This window comes from Psittacula echo (genome assembly GCF_963264785.1).
Source record: "Psittacula echo genome assembly, chromosome: 2".
Lineage (NCBI taxonomy): Eukaryota > Metazoa > Chordata > Aves > Psittaciformes > Psittacidae > Psittacula > Psittacula echo.
Genome location: NC_137737.1, coordinates 76,875,667 through 76,891,587, shown reverse-complemented (window position 1 = coordinate 76,891,587; position 15,921 = coordinate 76,875,667).

The following is a 15,921-nucleotide window of genomic DNA, read 5'->3' as shown; positions in this document are numbered from 1 at the left end:
TACCACACTAATGTTTTAGTTGTTATCAACATTATTCTCATACTAATGCCAAAACAGACACTGTACCAGCAACTAGGAAGAATGTTAACTCTCCCCAAGCCAAAACCAGGACAGGCAGAAAAGTCTATATTCAATGCAAATATGTGAGCCAAATGCTCTGAGCAATTCACAGTTAATTTGTGTTATTCTAATTTTTAATCATGAGCAGCTCTGCTATCCTCTTATAAAGCTAATTTGCTGGATGCTGAGGGTGGAATTGGTATTGACCTAGTGCACCTGGAGACTACTAAACTTCAAACTTTCTTAAAAATTAATCTATCTTGAGAGCTTCTTATCTTCTTATTTCTTTATTATCAAGAGAAACAGAAGATAGTCCTAGTGATAATAAATTAAAAAACAGACTCAGGTAGGTGTTTAACTCTGTGTATAACTCACTGTCAGTGACTCATTTCAATGTTCAAGACTTTCGTCAGCTTGAAAACTGTTTCCAGGCATCAGCAATTGCTGCTGAGTTTGAAGCAAAGAGCATGCCGCAAATGAGCAAAAGGTGCAATGAAAAATGGAACTAGAATAAATATCTGAGGAGACAGTTAAGTTAGTGGAAGAACAGTTAGAAAACACGTGTGGGTATCACCAAAAGGAAGTGTCAAAAACTACTTTGGTATCTGAACAGAAATTGACACAAACTAATGTATGGACTTTTTATAGAATTTCAAAGATATCAAATAATATAGTTTAATAATGCAATAATGAGTTCTTTTAGGAATGTTGTCATAATCTAAATCTTAAATCTGTTTGGACTTCTGGACTTTTCCATCTTTTCCACCAATGACATGTGGCCACACTATTGAAGATTAAGGTATTGCTATGTGCTTTTTGAACTGTCATGAAAAGCTGGAGGTGTCTTTCTACTACAATCCAACTACATTGTTTACAGAATTATTTTAATTAAAATCCTCTGGAGAACTGTCCTTTTCACATAAAATGAGTAAATAAAGCACTGGTTATTAAAAAGTTAAAAAAAAAAAAAAGGGGGTGTCTTAGAAGTCTTGTTTGAGAGTTATCCTGTTGATTTCTCAGTCCTTGAATGATATCTGGAATCTGCCAATGTGTAGAACAGTTAAACTAAATTATGTCAAAAAATAAAAACTGGAGGGGTTTTGAGCTGAATGATGAACACACCACCAAATTTCTTTTGTGTGTGTCCTGGTTTCAGCTGGGATAGAGTTAATTTGCTTCCTAGTAGCTGGTATGGTGCTGTGTTTTGGCTTTAGACTGAGAATGATGCTGATAAGACACAATGTTTTAGTTGCTGCTGAGTAATGCTTACTCCAGTCAAGGACTTTTCAGTCTCATGCTTCAAAGGGATATTCCATACCACTGCATGTCATGCCCAGTATACAAACTCAGGGGAGTTACACAGAAGGGACAAATCACTCCTTGGGTTGGGCTGGATATTGGTCAGCAGGTGGTGAGCAATTGTGTTGAGCATAAGCTGTGGCGTTTTGTTATTTTTTTTTCATTTCCCTTCCCCTTTTGTTTTCTCTCTCCTTCTTATTTCCCTTATTATTATTATTAGTAATATTATATTGTACTTTAGTTATTAAACAGTTCTTATCTCAACCAGCTGGTTTTACATTCTTTTGGTTCTCCTCCGCATTCAAACCAGGGGGAGTAAGGGAGGGAGTCAGTGAGTGGCCACGTGGTACTTGGCTGTTTGCTGGGTTCAAACCATGACACTGGGTTTATTAACATGACTAAAGAAAATGCTCACTTCAGTTAGAAAACACAATGATTATGGTGGGTTTGGCTGGGGTAGAGTTAATTTTCGTCATAGCAGCTACTATGAGGCACTGATTTGGATTTGTGCTGAAAACAGTGCTGATAATACAGGGACGTTTTCATTACTGCTGGGCAACGCTTATACAAAACCAAGGCCTTTTCTGCTTCTCACCGCACCCCGCCAGCCAGTAAGCTGGGGATGCACAAGAAGTTGGGAGGGGACACAACTGGGACAGCCGACCCCAACGGACCAAACGGGTATTCCATGCTATATGATGTAATGCACAGCACATAAAGCTGGGGAAGAAGAAGTAAGGGGGCAGGCAGAACGATGGTGTTTGTCTTCCCAAGCAACTGTTACACATCATGGAGCCCTACTTTCCTGGAGATGACTGAACACTTGCCTGCTGATGGGAAATGGTTAATGAATTTCTTGAGTTTGTTTTGCTTATGTGTGTAGCTTTTGCTTTGCCTATTAAACTGTCTTTATATCATCCTTGAGTTTTCTTACTTTCACTCTTCTGATTCTCTGTCGTGGTTTAAGCCCAAGCTGTAAATCAGAACCACGCAGTCTACTGCCCCCCCCACGTTTCTTCCCTCCACTTCTGGAGGGACGGGGAGGAGAATCAAAAGAATGCAGCTCCCACGGGTTGAGATAAGAACAGTTTAATAACTAAGGTATAACACAAATCACCACTGCCGCCACCAACAATAACAACGACAAGAGAAATAACAAGGGAAGAGAATACGATACCGCCCGCCGGAAAAGACAGCCCGACCGACCAGGGGACGTGCCCTTCCAGGAAGCTCCCAGTTACATCCCCTGGCATGACGTGCTGTGGTATGGAACACCTCCTTGGCCAGTCTGGGTCAGGTGTCCTGTCCCCGCTTCCTCCCGGCCCCTCCTCCTCCCTGGCAGAGCATGAGACTCACAAAGTCCTTGGTCAGTCTAAACATCAGTGTTATCAGTTTTTTGTTCCCAAGCCAAAAGTCAAAAACACAGTGCTGCAACAGCTACTAAAAAGGAAAAAAAAAAAAAAACTGACTGCCACTGCTGAACCCAGGACACCTGCCAATGCAGGCGGAGTGAGAAAGTGACTGTGTGCTGCTTAGTTGAGGCTAGGGTTGTACTACAGAAACGATGTTCCTTGGTTTCTCTTGGTTTTACTGCAGAGCTAGGACTGCAGTAAAATCAGTATGACTTGTCAGAAAGAAAAAAGTGTTCATCTAGTCTTTTTAATGGAAAGAGGCTTCTTCAGCTCAGGTACACAAATCATTCCTGCTAATTTCTTTACCATCTTGCTCTCAAATGTTTAAATGACAGTTATGACAGTTACATAAAAAAGAAAAAAATACAGACAAAGGGAAATTAAACTTTGCAACTGGAGATAGAGGCCAAGGTTTCATGTCCATCAGGGCCCAAATGACTGGGAAGAATCACACCTGAAATCTAACATTCTACATAAACTTAAAGAAAATGTCAACTATCTTTGAAATGTTTTCTTAAGATATTTTTTTATGTGTGAGATAAAGATTAACTATTTTCCTTCTATCAAATGACAGAATATGTGGTGGCATTGTTTGCTTATTCTTGACCCCCAATTATTGGGAATTATCCTACAAATACTGAACTATTCTTCAGTAATGTTGCTGGGCAAACAGAGTATGATTTTGAAGTAATTCATCTAGTAAAGTTCACCTTAATTTAATGTATTTGTATAGATAATGAGAATACTAGCTCTGATCATTAACATTTCAAATCTCATTTAAATGTAAATTGTAATATTCTTCTTTTGTGCAAGAATGGGTAGTTAGTGTCATTCATGAGTAATAAGTAATTTGTTCCTCATTAGCCATAAGAATAGATAAAGATATAGATCAAATGTGGATAGCAGATGTAGTTAAAAATGCTTACCTGTCTGGAAAGGGAGTTTAAAACAAGCATTCATTGTTTTTATGTAATTTTACATTTTAAACTTGGTTCTAATTCAAAATATAGAATATTTTTATTAATTGGCTCTTTATTCATAATGAGGGGGTGAAAGTACAAAAATATTTTTTTGGAGTGAATTACGAGATATAGTTTGAAATTTTAAAATATTGTTTTCATTTGATTCAGATTAAGCCCATTTATAGTGCAAAGCTCTACTTCCAGATATTCTTCAAAGCACTGTAAGAAATACTTAGAAATAATGAAGGTAGATTATGTAATATGTTTATTTTTTAAAAAAATTGAATCATCCTATTTTGACTGAAAGATGGCCTGATTTCCTAGTGACAGGAGATTTCTTTATTGCTATTGCAAATTCATTTGATAAAGACTGCTTTATAAAAACTATGACATAAATCTGTTGATGGTCTAATTTCTGTTTGTTCCTGAGTGAGTAATATATGCATATTTTAATTCTTTCCGTGCTCTCTTTGAGCAACCTGATCTAGTGGAAGGTGTCCCTGCCCATGGCAGGAAGGTTAGATGTTAGATTTAGAAGATCTTCAAGATTCCTTCTATTCCAAAGAATTCTATGATTCTGTGATCCTTAACACAATTGTTATTGCTCTCAGCTCCTCATCTAGTAAATACTGGTCAAGAATGTCTCAGATCACATGGCAACAAAAGCTTTCCGTTCATCTGATTATCTTCATAGTCACTCCATGTTTGTGTCAAAGTGAAAATTAAATAACTCTTACACTAAGGATGATCAAGAGATATAAGGACAACCAAGAGATACCACATACCACTAGATGATATGCCTATCACAAGTGCCTTTCTTGATGGCATTTATAGTACTTTCTCTCTGCTGGAAATAACTTTTACTTTGTACCACAGGAAAACATTTTGCTTCAAAGCAAAAAATTATGATGGAAGTCCCTTTAAGATTATGGAACATGCAGTAGTCTTTTTAATCCTTTTATTTCCAGATGGTGAACTTTTAGCTTGTAGTTGAAGGTCCTCCTATAAGTCCCTAAATCCAGGACTCACTAACTGATCTTAAGTCCCATTTCTCTCTTCTAGTTATCATAATCAGCTTATTCTTCCTGCTTAACATGCCAATGCTCCTCTCAATGCTTTAAAACCTTCACAGAATGTTTTGAAAATAGGGCTAGAAGGAACCTGAATATGGGTCAATCCTCTGTACAATTCAGTTTTTAAAACATTCAAATATGGAGGTACACCATATTTCCAGCCAATCTGTCACATTAGTCCACAAATTTTGCTTCAACATCTAGCTTGGTTCTTCTTCACTATAGTTTCAGTACATTACTTTCTATCTCATAGATATGGAGGAAATGTTGGTCCCTCTTTCTTCAATGCAGCAGTCTTTTGTGCAGCTGAAAGCTAAGTAATAGAATCATAGAATCATAGAATTGTAGAATAGTTAAGGTTGGAAAAGACCTTAAGATCATCTAGTTCCAACACCCCTGCCATAGACAGGGACACCCCACACTAAACCATGTCACCCAAGGCCTCATCCAACCTGGCCTTGAACACCGCCAAGGATGGAGCATTCGCAACCTTCCTAGGCAACCCATTCCAGTGCCTCACCACCCTCTCAGTAAAGAATTTCTTCCTTATATCCAATCTAAACTTCCCCTGTTTGAGTTTGAACCCGTTACCCCTTGTCCTGTCACGACAGTCCCTGATGAAGAGTCCCTCCCCAGCATCCTTATAGGCCCCCTTCAGATACTGGAAGGCTGCTATGAGGTCTCCACGCAGCCTTCTCTTCTCCAGGCTGAGCAGACCCAACTTTCTCAGCCTCTCTTCATACGGGAGGTGCTCCAATCCCCTGATCATTCTCGTGGCCCTCCTCTGGACTTGTTCCAACAGTTCCATATCCTTTTTATGTTGAGGACAGCAGAACTGCACACAAGACTCCAAGTGAGGTCTCACGAGAGCAGAGTGGAGGGGCAGGATCACCTTGTTCGACCTGCTGGTAACGCTCCTTTTGATGCAGCCCAGGATACGGTTGGCTTTCTGGGCTGCGAGCGAACACTGCTGGCTCATGTTCATTTGTTCAGCGACCAACACCCCCAAGTCCTTCTCTGCAGGGCTCCTCTGAATCTCTTCTCTGCCCAAGATGTAGCTGTGCCTGGGATTGCTCCAACCCAGGTGTAGGACCTTGCACTTGGCATGGTTAAGCTTCATAAGGTTGGCATCAGCCCACCTCACAAGTGCCTTGAGGTCCCTCTGGATGGCATCCCTTCCCTCCGGCGTATCAACTGAACCACACAGCTTGGTGTCATCAGCAAACTTGCTGAGGGCTCAGTCAATCTCACTGTCCATGACATCGACAAAGATGTTGAACAAGACCGGTCCCAACTCCGATCCGTGAGGGACACCACTTGTTACCGGTCTCCAGCCAGACATCAAGCCATTGACCACAACTCTTTGCGTGCGGCCATCCAGCCAGTTCTTTATCCACCGAGTGGTCCACCCATCAAATTGATGTCTCTCCAATTTAGAGACAAGGATGTCATGTGGGACAGTGTCAAACGCTTTGCACAAGTCCAGGTAGGTGACGTCAACTGCTCTGCCCCTGTCCCTCAGTTTCGTAGCCCCATCATAGAAGGCCATCAGATTGGTCAGGTAGGATTTCCCCTTAGTGAAGCTGTGCTGGCTGTCACCAAGCACCTCCTTGTTTTTCATGTGCCTTAGTATGCCTTCCAGGAGAATCTGCTCCAAGATTTTGCCAGGCACAGAGGTGAGACTGACTGGTCTGTAATTCCCTGGGTCATCCATTTTCCCCTTCTTGAAAATGGGGGTTATATTGACCTTTTTCCAGTCGTCCACCTGACTGCCATGATTTTTCAAATATGATGGCCAGTGGCTTAGCAACTTCATTCGCCAGCTCCTTCAGGACCTGTGGATGGATGTTGTCAGGTCCCATGTACTTGTGTACGTTTAGGTTTTTAAGATGGTCTCGAACCAGATCCTCTCCTACAGTGGGCCTAGGGTCTTCATTCTCACAGTCCCTGCGTTCGCCTTCCAAGACTTGGGTGGTGCGGTCAGAGACTTTGCCAGTGAAGACTGAGGCAAAGAAGTCATTAAGAACCTCAGCCTTCTCCAAATCCCAGGTAGCCAGTTCTCCTGATATCTTCCGAAGGGGGCCTACGTTGTCCCTAATCTGTCTTTTACTCGCTACGTATCTATAGAATCCTATCCTATTATCCTTAACATCCCTAGCCAAGTTCAATTCTAACTGGGCCTTAACCTTCCTCACCTGGTCCCTAGCTTCCCAGACAGCATCCCTGTATTCTTCCCAGGCCGCCTGTCCTTGCTTCCACCTTCTATAAGCCTCTTTTTTCCTTTGACTCTTTTTTCCTTTGAAGTTTCCTGAGCAGCTCCTTATCCATCCAAGGAGGTCTCCTGGCTCTCCTGCTGCACTTCCTTATAGTTGGGATGCAACACTCCTGAGCTTGGAGCAAGTGATCCTTGAATAACAACCAAGAGTCTTGGGCCCCCTGCCCTCTAGCGCTGTATCCCATGGAACCTTACTAAACAGGTTCCTGAAGAGGCCAAAGTCTGCTCTCGTGAAGTCCAGGGCAGTGAGCTTGCTACACGCTCTTCTCACTGTCCCAAGGATCTCTAATTCGACCATCTCGTGGTCACTGCAACCAAGGCTGCCCTGGAGCGTCACATTTCCAATCAGCCCTTCCCTGTTGGTGAGCACGAGGTCAAGCATAGCACCTCTCCTTGTCGGCTCCTCTATTACTTGAAGAAGGAAGTTGTCTTCCACACAATTGAGGAACCTCCTGGATTGCTTGTGCCGGGCCATACCTTCACTCTAACAGATGTCAGGGTGGTTGAAGTCTCCCATGAGAACAAGGGCCTGTGATCGTGAGGCTGTTCCTATCTGCCTATAGAGTGCTTCATCCACAGATTCCTCTTGATCAGGCAGTCTGTAACAGATCCTCACAGTAATGTCCCCCATCACTGTTCTCCCTTTAACCTTGACCCATAAACTCTCTGTTGACTGCTTACCCATCCCCAGACAGAGTTCCATACTCTCCAGCCTATCCCTAACATAAATAGCAACTCCCCCTCCCCGCCTGCCAGGCCTGTCTTTTCTAAAGAGCCTGTAACCTTCCATTCCAACACTCCAGTCATAGGAGCCATCCCACCATGTTTCTGTGATGCCTACTATATCATACTCCCGTAGTTGTGCACACATCTCTAATTCCTCTTGTTTATTTCCCACGCTACAGGCATTTGCACAGAGGCATCTGAGCCGAGCTCCAAATGAAGCCGGCTTATTGGCTGAAGCGGCTGGAATATCTCTGCATCGCTCTGAGCATTTATTGTAGGTGCTGGCAACTGACTGGGTGTGTTGGGGTGGAACGATGCCACCATCCCCCAGCACATTTAGTTTAAAGCATCCTTGACCAGTCTGGCAAGCCTCCTACCAAAACTCTTCCTCTTCTTTGTTAGATCAGCTCCACCAGCCCCCAGTAGACCTGGCCTACTAACTTGGGCTCCGTATTCAAAACACCCAAACCCCTGACTATGGCACCACCCTTTTAACCATTTATTAATCTGGCCAATCCTCCTAGCCTTTTTGGGGTTCTCCCCTGCATCCTGGAGAATTGACAAAAAGACAATCTGAGCTCCAGAGCCCCTAACCACCTCTCCCAGGGCTCTGTAGTCCTTCTTTATGTTCTCCAGCCTACTGCTATCAACATCACTAGCACCCACATGGATCACTAGAAGTGGGTAATAGTCCGTGGGTCTCACTAGAGCAGGCAGCCTCTCTGCAACATCCCTGATCTGTGCCCCAGGTAAGCAACACACCTCCCTCGAGACCGGGTCAGGCCGACAGATGAGTGCCTCTGTCCCTTTCAAAGTAGAGTCCCCTACCACTATGACCCGCCTCTTTTTCCTGGCAGCACCAGTAGTGATCTTCTTTACCGGCGCAACTGCCGGTTGTTTCTGGTGCAAGTGCCCTTCCTTCTTAGCACCCTGCAGGACAGCAAAGCGGTTCTGGGTGGGGACAACAGCTTTAGGAGGAAGCCCCTTGCTTTTAATTTCCTCTTCCTTTCTTGTTGCTTTTTGTTGTTACTATTTCCCAGCTTCCTGGGTTGACAGCCTCCTCCACTCCTCCATGAGCTTCAGGGGACGCTTGAGGCCCCTGCACAGTTTGGGCCTGGAGGAGGCAGTCCTGTTTCCTCTCAGCTTCCTTGATATCTTGCAGCCTATTAACAGCATCCCGCAGCTCAGCCACCTGCTGCAGGAGGACCTCCACCAGGGAGCACCGAGTACAGCCCTGCCCATTGGGCACCGTTCCCTCAGGAGACCAGTGCAGGCATTCTCTACACTCTGAGCATTGCACTGCAGCCTCCCCTCTCATCGGCTCTGTCTGGGTGCCTACGCTGGTCACTGCCGGGGCAGCCAGAGCAGAGCTCCCAGACCGGGCCCTGGTCATACGGCGAGTGCTCACCATCCCACTCGCCTGCCCATGCAAACTGCCTCGACCCTACCTGGTAGCCGCGCTCCCAGGGGCAGGTTTTTAACCAGTCAGAGCTGGTGCCGCTCCTCGTGGCTCCGCCCCCTGTGAGTCCCGGCTCGCGTCAGCTGAGCTGCCGGCTTCTGGGCAAGTCCTGTCGAGGACCTGAGGCTCCCTCATTGGCTCTGGCCGCTCTGAGTAGAGGCTCCTGGACGCTGATCTCCTCCCCGCTCCGGTGTTGAAGGCGCCCTCTCTCGAGCTACTCAGCTCAGTAATTGCTTGGTTTGCTCTGTGGATATCCTCACACACATGCTCTAGACAGTCTGAAGTGTAGAATTGTATGATAAATTGCAGAATCATCCAAGATAATTACTTCAACAGCTCCCAAGTAAGCAGCTTTTCCTTCTCTGTCACTGTTTCAGTTACAAATTCTTTGTTGGCACAAACATCTCAAAGCAAAACTTAAGTTTCTTATGAGGGTGTTTGCAGGATACAAAGTAGTTGCTGTTCTTTCTTTTCTTCACATTGAATCCTAAGCTTTACCACCTTTTTATTCCAGGTTTGTTTTAATGCTCTGAAACTGTTTGTTCTTACTGTGATGGACTGTTTTGTTGAAGTACTGTGGCTGCCTGGCAGATTGTTTTAGTTGTTCCAGCCTTCAGGAATATTAAGAAGTGATAGCAAGATAGAAGGTTAGAGAAAATTCTGGCAAAATAAATGTTATTATTTCCTCAGCATAAATTGTCAGATGTGCAACATTACTTTTTTTGAGATTAAATTAAAAAAAAAAATGTTAGGAAGTAGTATAGCTCTTTAAACAAAAGAAAAAATATTAAAGATATTTACAGCCAGCTGATGGTCTCTGAAAAATACCAAACTAGCTCCTCAGTGCTGTTCGTGAATACAACTACATTAGCTTCCATGGCCCTTTGTCAGTGAGCGCTATGTAGGATTATTCGTTGTGGTACAGAAAGGCTGTTATGCCATGCAGCTGTTCCCCCTGCTCTTGACTCAGGGCCTTCGTTGTTTCTCATGAAGCTTTTACATGGATATACAAAATTGAGGGTAATTAGTATGAGCTCTGAGAAAGCAGCTGTATTACTATTTCTGACTTCTGCCTGTTAAGTACAGAATTAAGCATTCCAAACAAGTAATTGTTCCATGGTTGTTTCAGAAGAGCATGAAGAGATACTTAATAGCACACAGTCATCTAATTTTTAGGCGTCGTAGAAACAAATTCAGTATGGGCTTTTCAGACCTGGGGATCTTGGATGACAAGTTGTCCTTTAGCCACTAATGTGCCTTTGTGGGCCTTGAGGGGTTAGGTATTCATTTAAGCCTTTGAGGAGTTCCTCAGACATAATTCGTGCTCCCTTAGACAAGAATAAGGCTGTTATTAAAAAAAATCTCTTACAGCAAATATGTCTTTCATAACTTCATTTTAGAGAATCATATTCTACTTTTTATTTATCAATAATCAGTTTAATGAGTGATGGCAAGAGGAAAAAAACAAAAAAGACCTTTTCTGCTCAGAGAGATTTTTAATCTTTCTTGATTCTTGACTCAGCTACAGTTCACACATCCGGAAGATCAATAACCATTCACTAAATGACAACTGTAGTCCTGTAGGTAAGGTCACATAGAAGCATCAAGCTGGGGATAGGCGTAGTTTGTAGAGGTATATTGATATATTAATGAATAGCTTGTACAATGCCAAAAAGATGGCAGGAGGAAGATACAAACTATGTGATCTGCTTCTTTTCTGTCTGTGGGAGCTTCCATTAACATCTGCTTCAGGAGGAATAGCAAAAGTATGATTACTATAAAATAGTTCTAATAGTAATTGAAGTGAAAGGAGTAGGTCAGTAGGTTTACAAAAGTGGGATAATGATGGACTAAAGTACTGAGCTCTTTTGTAAACATTGTGGGCAAGTACAAGTCCAAATCTAAACCCAAGCTTAACCCAATGCCTAGCTAACAATTTAAATATGAAACTAGGATGCCAAACCAATTATTGTATCAGTTTATTCACAAACACTTCTATTTGGACAAAAATTAAAATTTGTGGCATCAAAAAGTGAAAGTGTTCCAAGTAATAAAGAAATTAATATCTTCCTGCAGAAAAAAGTTGCCTTTGTGAAAAGCTCTAATGATGTGTGTAATGATAATGCTGCCATCTTTGCAAGGCATTTGGATTTCTTACAATACTCAGTGGACTATCAGCTCAACAGCCCAGTGGCGCTTTGACAGAACTCTTTAATCAGGACAAGCAAAAATTCATAATTATGAGATTAAACAATGTGGAAAAGAATATAGGTTGCAAAGGAAAACATGATAAATGTAACATCCTCACAGGGAGGAAAATTAAAAAAAAAAGAATTAGCTACAGTGGTATCAGTAAATAATTCTGTAGCTGAGCTGTAATTTTATTTGCCAAAGATTCAAAAGATCTTCTTGGATATATCTCTTAATAATGCTGTGCTGTCCAAGAATAAAATCAGGTGGACCCTGATGTAGTCTTTACAGATGTGTGGAAAAGGCATAATCTAAAATAAAAGCAATTCTGGAAGAAACCTGATCTCTCCAGCTTGCTCCTCAGATCTAAAAATAGATTGTTTTAAGCATGTTTACATGGTGGCAAAGGTCATCTTTTCATGCGGAAAATTAACTTTTGCAACACCCTTCGGTTAATTCACCAAATGACTTCATGGACACTTTTCTTGCGTTTAGTCAAACTCAAGTCTTATAATATGCTTCAGTGAGTTGGTTGTTTCTCTCAGACCTCCTTAGTAACTGGTTTTGAAACAGTCAGCTACTGAAGGTGTGAAACATCTTCTACTGCTGTAGTAGATTGTTATATTCTTTGAGGGCTGCCTTCACTAACTGGCTGGAATTTGCTTAGGACAACTTGCATATTTTTGCGCTGCCTACCTAGAGCAAAATGTAGTACCTGAGCAGGCAAATTTTTGAAGAGACGGTAAATCTCATGTGGAACACATAATTGTCACACTGCTCTGCAAAGGCCTAAATGATGAGCAGATTTTACTTCTCAGCAACTGTTGGGTTATTAAGGTATAGAAAACCATTTATTGATAGTGACTGGAGTATCCTTTCTTTGTATACTGTATATATTGGAAGAGTTTTGTGTTATGTGATGATGTAGAATTTACAGGAAAAAAGCTGTAAGAAGTGGCAAATATCATGTTACACTCGCATTTTATAATTCTACAGAAGGGTGAGAAAGAAGTAAGGATATACAAGTAGGAAAGAAGCATTAACACAACAATAAAGAAAAATATGTTGTGGAGCACAGCATAAGCATATTTCACACACTTGCTTTTTGGTGGACCGAGGAAGGATTTAAAAGAAAAAAAAAAAAGAATTTAAAAGGAAAAAAAAGTGACAAATCAAAAAGAGTAACATAGCATTTGATGTATTTGTTGCATTAGTTAGAATAGAGGTACTGATTCATAACATTTGATTGCTTAAAAATTCCAAAAGTATTCTGTTGTCTAGGATCAAATACAGCATATTAACATTCCTAGCATTATCTTAGCAGCATATTACTATTATTAACATTATATAATCCATTATTGTAACATTATTAGCAATTATTCTGCTCTTTGCACAACAATTTTTCCCCATTCCATTGAGGAACATGAGCATCTAATTATTGAAAATTATAACCATCACCATAACTTCCGTTTATCAGGATAGCATGTTTTGATTCAGTCATTGATGCAACTTGCTTTTCAAGGTCATACCAAGTACCCCTTCTTCAGAAAATTTCTATAATTTATGAATTAAAGTTTATTAAGATTTCTTTTTTCTTTTTCAGTTCCTTCCCCCCTTTTTTTTTTTTCCTTTAGTCTGGAACTGTGTCTTCTTTGTAGTATGGTCATAATATAGTGGGACAGATTTTTCACTTGGATTCTGATGAGTTCATCAATTGTTAATGAAGGGAAAAAAAAAATCCCACAAAGGTCTAAGATGAGGGGATATTATAACTGAAATGCTTTAAAAAAACAAACCAAACGGAAACCAAGACAACATTTTGTGTCTATTAACATATTTTTGTTATTTATCATATTTCAGTTCATGTGGTAACTGAAGAAAACTTATAATCCCATTATGTAGACCAGATGATTTATTACTTCATGAGACTGTGTAGTTTTGTATAAGAAACGATTAAATAAAAATAACAGATTACCATCTCTAGTACATGCTTAATGTTTTCACTTGGATACTTCTTACACATCCTTGAAAAAATGAGCGGTGGTTTAGTTTCCTGTATACATTTGACGCTTCCTATGTTTTGACTGTCATGAAGAGTGTGATGATTGGTCTTTGCCTCCAGTAACTTCCCAAACATCATCTGATCCTATTTACACTGACATTCTCCTTCCCCATTTTTGTTTTACCAGTGTGTCCTGTTTTATGTTCTTGTACGGTTACAAAGCAACTTGAAGTAGATATAGCATTTCTAATTATTTAGTTGAAGATATAATTGCATTCTGTAGTGTCTCTCCTGAGGATGCTGTAATTATCTGGGATCCTCTAAATATCCTGAAACCATCAATGCCAAAGACTTGGTTGTGCACTGTGTGGAAAATTCAAACATACTCCCCCATAGTGTGTCAGGATAAACTAATGAAAAAGTTCTCTTTCTTTGCACTTTCCCATGCTATCAGTTCCACCATCAGTTTCTTCACATCTCAGACATTCTGAGATGGTATCCAAAGTTGTTCTCTCAGTTTTCCTTTATAAATCCACTTAACTTTTTTTTAGGGTAAGGGGTGGAACACCAACAAAAACCCAAACAAAAAACCCAGTCACCTTCTTCACCTTATTTACATATTACAATATGTTTAATAAAAAGGTGTGATGGTTATTATAGAATTTACAGCAGAAGTTATGATTTCTTCTCTTAAAGCACAGCTCTACTATACCTTTACTAGAAATTTTTTGTCTAAAATATGCCTTACAGTTTCAAATTATGAATGTAGAGAAGAAAGAACATACATACAATATATATTTAAAATACAAAACTATTGGTAACATTAAGGTACAGTACTAATGAATTATTGCCATGTCATCACCCAGAGCACTCAGCTAAAAGCAGTAGTCTTCTCTTTGTTCAATAGTGTTGAGCCACAGAAGGAAGCTTCCTATTGAATTGTGGATTGCCTAAATAGGAACTGTAAAACTACATTAAGAAAAAGATGTAAACAGTAACTCAATCAACATCATATTCCAAGCACTGAAAGAATAAGAAGTAAAAGGCAGATTAAAAAGATAGATTTATTGTTTGAGACAATAAACCAGCATGACTCTTGCTGCTTCGTTCTACAATGATACATCCCAGTACTTTCACTTTTAGCATTGTCTGTTTAATAAAAATATTGAAGAATCTATATACTGAAGTGAAAGGAGAAAGAAAATATATGTGGATTCTGCAGTTCCTAGAGAATTTACTCTCTGAATTGGCCATGATATTAAATACTTAATAATCAAGTTTCACTATAAAAACAATATTATTTTTCTTGCACCTCTCCTGTCTTAGAGTTCTTTTTTCTTCATTCATCTGCTGATAAAAAACTTGGTTTTGTTAAAGATTGTTGTTTGTCTCCTTGTTTTTCAACCAAGCAGGTTTAATTAAAGAACAATTAACTGTTTTCATGGATTCTTCTGTATATTTTACTTTCTTTTGATGTTTTTCTCATATGACTTGATGCTCAAGCTGTAACATATGCCTGTAAATCGTTTTCAGGGCTAATTTGAACAGAAAAATAAAAAACCACTTCTAACTTGGAGGTTAAATTATTGTAAGCAAAGTATTTTTCTGGTTTGCACTGGTTTTGTGTTTTTGTAGCTTGTCCAAGTTTCAATTGAATTAGACAAGGCTAGTAATATATTTGAAACAGAATTTTTCTTGTTCAAAATTAAAAAAAATTAAAAAATAAAAATAAAACCACAGCGTAATTAGTACTAAATATTTTCTGTGTTAATTCTATTTTTATCCTAATCAAATGGCTTAAACAAGTTTCTACTTAATGGGAGTTTGAAAGCAAGCAATTGTTACTTACTCCTGTGGTCTAATCTGGTAAACTTCAGTGAATAACCAGACAGTCTGCATTTCTCCTTTTAAACACATTTCAGATGTATTTAGCCATATGTTGTTCCCCCTGTATAACAGTCAGCATGGTCAGAACTGTGTAGAGCAACCTATTTACGCAAGTTTGGAAGCATTACAGGATTCATGCAGCCAGCATGCATCAAAAGTGTGTTTGCAACTGTACTTCGGAAAATATGTATCTTACAGTAAACGAAGGCAGGCTCCCAGGCCTGTTTCCCTTGCATGATAGGGGACTGTTTTGCAAATGCCAGAATCCACCACTTGAACAAAATAATAGTTACAGCAATGGTTGACCTGCTTTCCCATGAATACTGCAAAGCTGGAAACTGCTCCTAATCTGATTTCAAGTTGTCTATAGCTATGTCCATGCAACACTATATGGAGTGCCAGGGACTTTGTCCAGCATGCTAGCTTCACAGTCCCAGAGAGTAAGAGGCTGAAGACCTGACTTTCAAATGAGAGTCTGAGAGCAACATACATATTTGCCATAGATAAAGCCAGATCATTCAAAAATGGTTTGGTTTTTTACACTTAAAAGCCAGTCTACAGCATTTTGACAATGCT